Source organism: Marmota marmota, unplaced genomic scaffold (assembly GCF_001458135.2).
Source record: "Marmota marmota marmota unplaced genomic scaffold, marMar, whole genome shotgun sequence".
In the NCBI taxonomy this organism is placed as follows: domain Eukaryota; kingdom Metazoa; phylum Chordata; class Mammalia; order Rodentia; family Sciuridae; genus Marmota; species Marmota marmota.
Window position 1 is genome coordinate 34,955 of NW_026009015.1, and position 10,275 is coordinate 45,229.

Here is a 10,275-nt window from a genome sequence, read left to right on the forward strand (position 1 = left end):
CCGCCACACCAGGGGGGGGGGGTCCTCAGCCTGCAACGGTACTGCCTATGTCATCCTTGCATGCTCCTTCCCATCTCCTTGCCCAGCAAGTGCTTAGAACTTGCTTATTTAGTGATTGAAGAACTTTGAGCAAAGTTACTTGGACAGAAACGGATAGCTGTTATAGTTACAGTTATTTCTGCAGCAGAAACGACAATGAACAAAGGGTTCCCCTGTGCTTGGATTGTCTTCCACCAGGGTGGAAAGGAAGATCGTGGTTTCATCCCATGTCTAATTCTGGAAATCTGAGGAAAGAGGTTCCAAATATTGTGAGTATATGTTGAGCAGTCTCTTGGTCCATCAGGCTCCAGTCTAGCCTCCCAGTAGTATTGCTCTGGTCCGTCACCAGAGTTTCTCAAGTGTCCGGTGCACATAGTAGACCCCTGTTCAGCAGGAGGACTACTGAGTGAATTTGGGCCTGGTATTTGAGTATGTGGTACTGTGGCTAGAGCACAGATGTCCCTTGAGACAAGGCTGTGGACAGTATGAAGATGCCAGTGAGGTCCCCATGGGCTCTCTCAGCCTTACCTGGTTGTGGTCCTAGCTTTTTGCCCAAACCCTCCTGTTTGCTGATTTCTCTTGCCCCACCTCTCTCCTTTCCCCACACCTTGCCTTGCCTGGGTATCTGTGACCCTCTGTTGTCCTTACTGTCCGGCTGATAGAGCCGAAGCTTCTTCATCCCACAGCAGCCTGGCCCTCTGACCCTCACACTTTCAGCTTTCTGCTCAGCTCTTCCCCACTCCAGGCTGCTCTGGTGTCCTTGCAGTGTGTCTGCACTGTTTCGGCAAGCTCTGCCTCAGACACTCTTCCCAGCTGTTCTCTCTATGTGGAAAAGCCTGACCCCAGGTGTCTGCTTGACTGAATCTTCTTCCTCTTCTCATCTGTGTCAAAATGTCTCCTTCTCCATGGGGACTCTAGTTACTCTGTTTGATACTCGCACCTGCAGCTCACTTGTCCATTTCAATATTTCTGATTCAGTAGCATTTCTTCCCCTCCCTACCCTGTCTCTGAAAAATCATTTGTTAACTTATTAAAGGCCATGCTCTGTGTTTAGAGACTTTCCAAAAACAAACAAACAAACAAACAAACAAAAAAAAAAAAAACAATCCAGGCCTTCTCGTCTTTCGTAAATCAGAAACAGAGCTGATTTCATGCTCATCCGGCCCAGAAGGCAGTTCCTTTTCTCAGGGTTTGCCTGTTAATAGAAACCTAAAGGACCGGTAGGTAACCTGAGAGAGTTCAGGTGCCACCTTGGAGGCACTATCTTTTGTCCTTCCAGAGTGGTTTTGAAGGGTCGGTTTGGTCCCTTTGTCATAACCCTGGTCAGAGTCAACCCAGCTGACCTTTAACAGCACTGAAAGGTACCAAAGAAGCCACTAGGGTAGCTAGAGATTGATGAGTCTTACCTTAATATCACAAGGTTTTTAGTACTTACTGATGGGAGCAGATTTTGCTACCTTGTAGCAAATTTTACCTCTCCTTCACCTTAGCTATTGTGAAAAGAAATACCATTCTTCTGTGATTTTCAGTTAGTTCCTTCAGTTGTTAATTTTTTAGATGACACTGAGTGGGCATTTCCACTATCGCACAATATGTTCTTTGCAAATAGCTCTTTAAATTCTTCAGCTAAAATCATCTTTTAAATCATAATCTTAGAAACCAGGTAGTAGCTTTCTCACCTCTTCAGTTTCCCTAAGGCATCGGTATTATGCTGTCACATATGCATTTGTGTGTGTACCATGTATATCTTTGTCTCATGTCCTGCAGCTGGCCTTCTTGGCATGCCAGCTAAGAAAAATGCTGTCACCCACGGTGATGGGTGTTTTCAGGCTTGGGTAGTAGGTGAGTTTCTGTTGACAGTCTTAGTGAAACACAAAACTCTTCATTTGTTTCCTTCAGCTTTCCTCCCAGTTATACCTTTACACTTTGATTAGAATATGATGACTTGGAGATTTTGAACAGCAAGCTTCTGGGTGGGAATCAGGCCTTTTAAGTCATGTGTTAGTTGTGCAGAGAGAGAGAAGGATTATGGGACAACAGCAGGGAAGGAGGGTAAGAGAAATGTGAAGTTCACTGGGAGCACTAGAAGACAGCAAGCCTTCCAAAGGTGTTACCAGTGTCTCGTGACAGCCTAGGCCATGACCATGGTGAAGGCAGACACTGACAGCAGCACCATAGCTATGGGAATACCACGGCTCCCATTCATCTCGACATCTCTTCAGTCCATTCTGCACTATAACCTGTGCTGCACTTACAGTGACAGAGCATAGGCTGCATTATGAAAGAGGTCTAGAGTAGGTTCTTTAGGCCTTCAACACTTACGAAGAGTATGTTATTGCCCTCCTGGAGGTACCCATCCAGGGCCACGGTCCCATTCTCTTTGCTGCGGCTGATGTAGACGTCCCTATCATTGGAGACAAATGTGAAGCAGGAACTCCACCTCTGAGTCACATCCCCAGGTCCCTGGGCAGGGATTTCTGTCAATTCTGTAACCAGATGAACCCTAGCTCTGCAAGCTGCCCTGGCTCAGAGAAGACCATCCACAGGGTTTGTCGCTGGAAGGGTCGTGTGTCCGTTCCCACTGGACTGAGACCCTGTTGGGTCCTAGTTTCCCCCATCTGGTAGTGGCCTCAGTGTGCTCAGGCCAGGTCGCTGTGTGGCAGCAGCTGCATCAGTCTGAGGCACAATTATTGCCGAACAGTTCTGTCATCTGAGTCTCAAGGCTGCCCGGTTTCGTTTCAAACCCCACACACTGACTTTCCAGAAATTTTAATTTAGTCAGCATTTTGGCCCTAGTTTGGAGCCTCAAGTCATTCCTTGAAGTGGTAAGTTGAAAACAAACCGCGTCACGTTAGGAAACACTCAGGAGAGCAGTGTGATTAATGTGGTTGGGTGACTATGAGATGCTTTGAACTGTGTGTGTGAACTTGTTTCCCTCATCCCTTTTTCTCATTTTTCAACCTTTTTTTTTGTGTTTCAAGAGTAAGCAGAAGATTTCTACCTCCCCCAGTGCTCCGATGACTTGCCCCCAAAGGATCTCACTGTTAAATAATAGTGAGCCCATTCCCATGCCTGTTACAGAGGGAGGCTCAACACACATCCATGAAGTTCCCATTGGCCTTATGGAATTGGAGAATAAGAGAAGTTAGAAACGTCATGGGGTGTGACTCCCTTTTCCCTGACCCTGCAGGTGAGAAGGCTTCCCCAGACTTCACCCCTCCAGAGACTGGCAGCTGGGCTCCACAGCGAATAGTGCTGTGAGGCCAAGGTGCAAGGTGAGTCCCCCAAAGCTCACTTGTCATTAAGAAGGAAGTTTCCCCAGCATGTGATAGACAAGGTGCTCTTGTCTGCGATCCTGGAGGCACTGTCCTCGATACTCTGCAGGTGTGGGAACACATGCGGTAGAAGCAAGGGGTTGCTTGTCCTCCAACAGAGGGTGTTTTGGAAAATGGCTAAAGCTTCCTGCTCTGGTACAATTGGCTTGAAACACTAATCCTGGCATTTGAAGAGAACATCCCATTCTCCACTTGCCTTGTTATCCCATTGTGCGCAACGTGGAAATGGCTTGGGTCGTTATCAGGAACCTGTCATGTCACCACGTTCCAAGTTACCAGAGAAGGAACCAAGAGTTCTGTCTCTGAACCTCTCTCTCATGTAGCAGTGTATAACGTGTGGTTAGTCAGAAGTTAATACGATGAAACCATGGGTATCTTAGAGATGGAGGTGATCTTATGGGATAGTTCACTATCATCGGCCCAACCCACATTTCTGGTAAATGATCTGCGCACTTTCATCCTGCATTTCCTGCTGGACAGTAGGGCCCATCCTCTTTCCCTGGCCAGAGATGGCCTTTCACGGCGTCCCTTTCTTTTCCCCAGCCCCAACTTCTGATTTCAGATGTGTCCAATGGGAGGAAGGGTCCGAAGGGGTCTGGATACAGTGCCGTCAGTGCTTCTCAGGTAAAAGTCCCGTAGAGGTTCAAAGGTGCTCCCAAGAGCTAGTGTCTTCTCTTACCCAGCAGTGTCCTGGGATCCAGGCCCTTAATTGTGTGGGTGATGAGCTGCAGCGGTGCCTCTGCCTTGGTTACTTTCTGGGTGTCGTGAGGCCTAGAAGGAAGCAGACCATAATATCCCAGGACAAGATGGGTATGTCCCGTTCGTACTTGGGTGGGGGGCCCGTTTTCCCTTGTCACTGAGATTTCCTCAGCTGTGGCTGAAGGAGGTGCCTTGTCTTTCTAAAGAGCAGCAGGATTCTCAATCCAGGGCAGGGTCTGAAGGAAGCTGACTAAACTGAACATTTAGATAAGGAATGTGGGCTTTGGGGAGCTGAAGTGAACGAAGTCTCAGGATAACCTCTCACTGTTTCTGGACAGTTGTGAAAATGAAACATCAGGAGGAGGTCAAAAACCTCCTGTCCGAACTTGGGAATGTGACAATGTCTCTCTTCCCAGAGTGGAACCTGCTCATAGCTCAGGTGTTTGAGACCCTGGAATACAGAACAAAAGGCAGACCATGCTTGTCTCTGTGACACAGATCTTCCCTCAGCTCAGAACCATCACACCTTGGACATGAACTTCCAGCTACTTCAGGGACCTCACCCTATAAGTCACCAAACCCCAAGTATCCCAGTGCCACGCAGAACCCAGAACGCAATCCAGGAAAGCACAACTCACAGACCTCAAATCTTTGGACACACAATACCTCACACTTGACTGAACCTAGATTGCTCAGCTCAATGAATGAGGCCAGGGACTCAGAAGAGCCTGAGATGCCCAGTTCTGAAATATAGACTCAACTGCATGCCAACAACTTCATAACTCACGACTTAAAAACCCAAATAGCTCCCAGACCTCCCACCCTGGACATACAAATCCACAAAAGCTTGGATCCCTACCCTGGTATGCAGGCACATGCACATCTGAGAGGACTGGTACTGAAAACACAGAGACCTCATGCATGAGGGTATGTGTAACCGACATCTCAGAGAAGTCAGAGCCTGGTGCACAAAGCCCAAAGTTTGCAAACCAGGAAATGGTCAACCCCTCAAAATTGCAGCAACCTCAGTCCCTGGGATACAGGCTTATGATTGGGTCACAGAGGTCACATTCAGGATCCAGAATCAAAAAAGATCAGACACCCTTGTTTTGGATAACATCTATGATCTCATGAGCATAGGGTGAGGAATGTCGGGTTGCATCACATTTTGCACATCGCTACTCTGCAGAGCTCAAACCCTAATTCTGGACATGCAGAACAAAAACTGCAGAGAATGTATATGGTAGACACAGCACCTAAAACAGATCACACACCTCACACACCAGCACACACATTTATAAAAAACCCTGAGATCCTTCACTCTGGACACAAGCCCCTCAGGGCTCAACAGATCTCACATCCTGCACAGACATCCTGAAACGACTCAGACAGCTGACAACCTATAATGGGCCAGGGACCTCCCAGTCTGGACGCGGACCTTGAAACAACTCAGAGATGTGTTAGATGGCCTTAGAAACCTACAAGTTCACCCCTTCTAGGATCCATGCCAGATAGGGCCACAGCCAGGTTTCTCCCAGTCTCCTGAGTGAGACACAGGGGTGGAATGAAAGAGAAAGGAGGGCCAGGCATGGTGGTGCATGCCTGTAATCCCAGCAGTTTGGGAGGCAGAGACAGGAGTTTTGTGAATCCAAAGCCAGCCTCAGCAATTTTCAAGACACTATGCAACTCAGTTCAGCCCTCACTGTAAATAAAATACAAAAATTGGGCTGAGGCTGTGGATTAGTGGTTGAGTGCCCCTGAGTTGAATCCCTACTACCGAGAGAGAAATAGAGAAGAATGAGAATGAACCCCTACATCTGGGCCCTGGTCCAAGCACCTGAGTATCCTTTTCCAGGGGATGAAGACCCAGGTTCTGCCCTCAGAGGCTGCTTCTGGGCAGTGATTCACATATACCGAGGCCTGATGCACCCTGGAGTCCTGTGCCTGCCAGATTGGGGATATGTTCTAGGTTAAGATGTCTTGTGCCATCCTGGAAATGAACCCTCATTGCCCTCAGGCTTGAGATGCCCTTATGCCACAGAATCACTCTTTGGGTAAGGAGAGACTGAGTGTGTCCCTGTGAACGAACCACAATGGTCTTCTAGTGGTCATAGCAGAGCTGATGCTTCAGGGAACCCGCCTCCAGCTCAACAATGGACCTCCTGCCCAGCATCCTGTTCACCCTGAATGGTGCCCTTCTGACTCTTGAGCATGTGGATCCAGGAGCCCCCTGATTTCCTCTGCCCTCCTCAACCCTGAACAGATGGCCCTCTGCAGATCTTTTGAGCATGAATGACTCAAGATTAAAAGGGGAGATGGTGAAAGTGTTTGCCGCAGAGTGCCAGGGCTATATGACACAGACCGTACAACCCCGCCCCCTCATCAACCCCTCACTCCCAGTCCTTTCTGTCCTCCTCTGAGTATGCTTGTCCCCTCCTCCCAATTCATAAATCAGGTATAAAGGGAATGGGGTGTGAGGGTCTCTGTACTTACACATAGCTTGGTGTAAGTTGACAGAGCAGATATATTCCCGCACATAGACCATGAGAGCAACCCTGGTGTAGGACTGTTTATTCATGGGCAGTCACAGCTGGGAGGCTGTGCTGTTTTGGGACTGAGGCTGATGTGGCCTTGCTAGTGGGCCTCATCTTCTTTGGAGACACACACTGGCTCATATCTGATCCCCTGGTGGATCTCCACTCCCTGAGGACTCAGTCTCATACCTGCAGTGTTTCTGGAGATGTTTCAACAAAGTCAGGGCTTAATTGATGCCTGGTGATAAATTTGTTCCCTTAAGAATCCACCTAAGCCCTAATTACCAAGATGCTCTCAACATCTCTGCTGCCTAATGCCTAAAAACACATCATTTAAGCATTTACTTCTTTTTGTGGATCAGGTTGCCGTCTCCCTGGAGGAATCAGGACTGGTTCTGGAGGAACCCAATCCTCTTTGAACTGCACCCATGGGTATTCTGGGGAACATATTTCTGACTGTGAATGGTTTTCTTGGTGTGTCTGTAAACTGATATTGGGCTTTCAGATCAATATAATGGGATCCAATCAGCATTTATCAATGAGCCAGTGATCTTACTGACCTGGTAATACCTTAAGCCTTTTGTACAGGTGAGTCGACTGAGGTTCCAGGGCAGGATCCTGAACTCTCCCAATCCACCTCCACTTTGCTATTTGAAGCCCCACCTTTGGGGCTGTATGTTTCCAAACTAGGACAATACCCCTGACACCCAGACCATGCATGTTCTCTAACCTGGAAGGTCCTGAATGGGCAATCACATTAACCACATAGATTTTAGTGTCATCCTTAATTTCTGCCCTGCTGCTCCACCCTGGGACCATTCACTTATCTCTTCGCCCTTATTCCTGGCTGCACTAGGGCTAGATCTGTAGAGCCAAGTAGCTGGGCCCATAAATGGAATGATGGTGACCTGAGAGGCTGCAGAGGCCTCACCCTGACTGGATGTGTGGAGGTTCCTGCTTGGTGGGGAGCCCAATACACATGACACAGAATGGTTTATTTTAAAATACAAGGCTCCCTTCCCCAGTGGTGTTTCCCAAAGTGTACTGCTTCATCTGGGCCACTAAAGTGGTACATTTCAGTGCAGGGAGGTTTCACCCACCCTCTTCATCCAGCCTGTTCCTTCTCAGTGTCCCCAGTGTCTGTGATTCTCCCAGAAGGGGCAGTTTCAACCTATTTCTTTTAAAAAATTGTTTTTATTGGTGCATTATCATTATACATAACAGTGGGGTTCCTTTGACCTAGTCATACGTGCGTGGAGTATAAGTTGCTCCATTTCAGTCCCTGGTGCTAATTTTAGGCTGTTTCTAATGAGTCTTTTCATCTCTATCCCTCACCCCACCCCCGACAGTACATCCAATGGGTGTTGCCTTTGTGACCCTGACACTGCTCAGTGGACGATTCCATTCCCATCTCACTTCTCCTAATATTGTCTAATGGGCCACACCAGTTGCATATTCCTGTTCTTGTAGAGTGCCTAGTGTAGAGTCCAGCGTCCTAGCTGGAGCCCCTGCCCCGGGAGTGGTACTTAGGATGTCAAGAATGGGACATTCCTTCCCCTCCCCACTGACAGAACTGTGAATCAACAAGACAACTGCAGGTCTCTGTGTCTGCATCGATCATTAAATTCTACCACCTCCCCCTCAGTGGAGGGAGACTGTTGTTCACTATATTCTTTGCTTTCTCCCCAGCACCTAGAACAGTGTCAGGCACAGAATAGGCCCTCCATTGATGTTGGTAAGGGAAGCATCCTTTGACCTGGCAATTCCATGGCCAACGGTATGTCCTGGGAATGCATAGTTTGTCCTGATCACAGTGCCTTTCTACATGGCATGGTATTAATGGAGAGTAGCAAGAAGGAGATGCTCATACCTACCCAGTGAGTGTGTTTTCATGCACGTGCAAATGTGTGTGTGTGTGTTTGTTAACGTGTATATGTGCACACTTGGGGGCATGTGTGTGTGCATGCATGTATGTACACAGATCTCACATGCATGGACTAGAAAACTTACAGTTAGTGTCAATTATACTCCCCAAGGAGATCTTATGACTCGTTGCAATCCCTATCAAAATTCTAATTACTTATCTCCCTAAATTAACAAAATGGTGCTATAATTCTAATGAAATGAAAGTCTCCTGCAAAGAGGATGTAGAGAAAAAGGAACACTTTTACACTGTTGGTGGGATTGTAAATTAGTGCGACTACTATGGAAATCACAGTGGCGGGCCCTGAAAAGACTAGGCATGGAAATCCCGTATGACCCAAGTATATCCCTCCTTGGTATTTTTCCTGAATTAAAATCATACTACAGTGGTATGTGCATACCCATGTTTATAGCAGCACAACTCACAATAACCAAACTATTGAACTAGCCTAGTTGTCCAATGGTTGAATGGGTAAAGAAAATGTGGTATGTGTACTCAATGGAGTTAATTATTAAGCCATAAAGAAAAGTGAAAGTATGTCATTTGCAGGAAAATGGATGGAACTAGAGACATTATGTTTAGCAAAGTAAGTCAAACTCCAACCATAAAAGGAGCTATGTTTTCTCTTATATGCGGAAGCTAGAGAGGAAAAAGGAAAAGAAAGGTGGAAATGAAAGTTTGGTCTGTACAGGAAAGGCACCAAGGAGTGGGAGGTGGGGATGGAAGGAGGGAGTGCTTGGGGAGTGATATTGGCCAAAGTATATTGTTGTGTGCATGTACAAGTATGTACCATCAAATACCACCATTATGTACAATTCTAAAGCCCTAATAAAAATGTAGGGGGAAAAGGCTTCCACAATAGCCAAAACAGTCTTGAAACACAACAAAGTTGCAAGATTCACCCTCCCTGATTTGAAAACCTACTATAGATTTACTGCAATCAAGACAGTGTGGTACTGACATAATTTTAGATAGTGGCATAAAATGGAGTTTTCTGAAAGCCGTATTTCTGTGGTCAACTTATTGTTGTCAAGGATGCAAAGCCTGTTACCTAGTGAAAAAGTCTTTTCAGTGGATTGTCCTGGCATAACCTGGATGTCCATACACAAAGGAATGAATTTAGACCTGTATGTCACACTGTCTACAATTAAAATGAATTACAGACCTAAATGTAAGACTTTAAAATTATCGGAAGAAAACAGAGACATAAGTCTTCAAAAACCTTGGTTTGGGCAACAATTTACTAGATGTGGCATGGATGCACAAACAACCCAAGGCAAAATAGATAATGTGGCATCACCAAAATTTGAACTTTTATACTTCAAAGAATACCATCAAGAAAGTGAAACGTCAACCCAAAATATAAGAAAAAAGTCTTGCAAATCATATGTGATAAAGAACTTCTATCTATAAAACACACTCACTCACCTCTCAACTCAATAGAAAAGAAAACCCAATTAGAAGATGGGCAAGGAATCTAAATACAGTTTGTCCAGAGAAGATATCCAAATGGCTGATAAGCACATGAAAAGGAGCTCCATATCATTAGCTTCAGGGAAATGTATCTATGAGTCAGTCATGTTGAGATAGCACTTTATACCTGCTAGGATGTTTTCCAAAAAACATGTTGGTTAAGTATGTGAAGAAAGTGAAACCCTCATAAGATGCTGGTTGGAATGTAAAATGATGCAGTCACTTTGGAAACAGTTCCACAAAATTAAATACAGAGCATCATGTGGCCCGG

At 46.3% G+C, this 10,275-nt stretch overlaps 1 long non-coding RNA gene across 6 annotated transcripts in view; it reads left to right on the forward strand.

Moving 5' to 3' along the window:
* LOC107133805 overlaps positions 1–10,269 on the forward strand; it is a 14,590-nt gene extending 4,321 nt beyond the window's left edge. For 3 of the 6 annotated variants that reach the window (XR_007345439.1, XR_007345440.1, XR_001502395.2), the window contains 2 exons: positions 185–308; positions 3,230–5,854. This is a non-coding gene — a long non-coding RNA (uncharacterized LOC107133805). Of the gene's footprint in view, positions 1–184; positions 309–3,229; positions 5,855–8,296 lie in introns of those variants that run through there. The other 3 variants (XR_007345441.1, XR_001502397.2, XR_001502396.2) reach the window with 3 other exon arrangements.
* Positions 10,270–10,275: the final 6 nt, after the last annotated feature.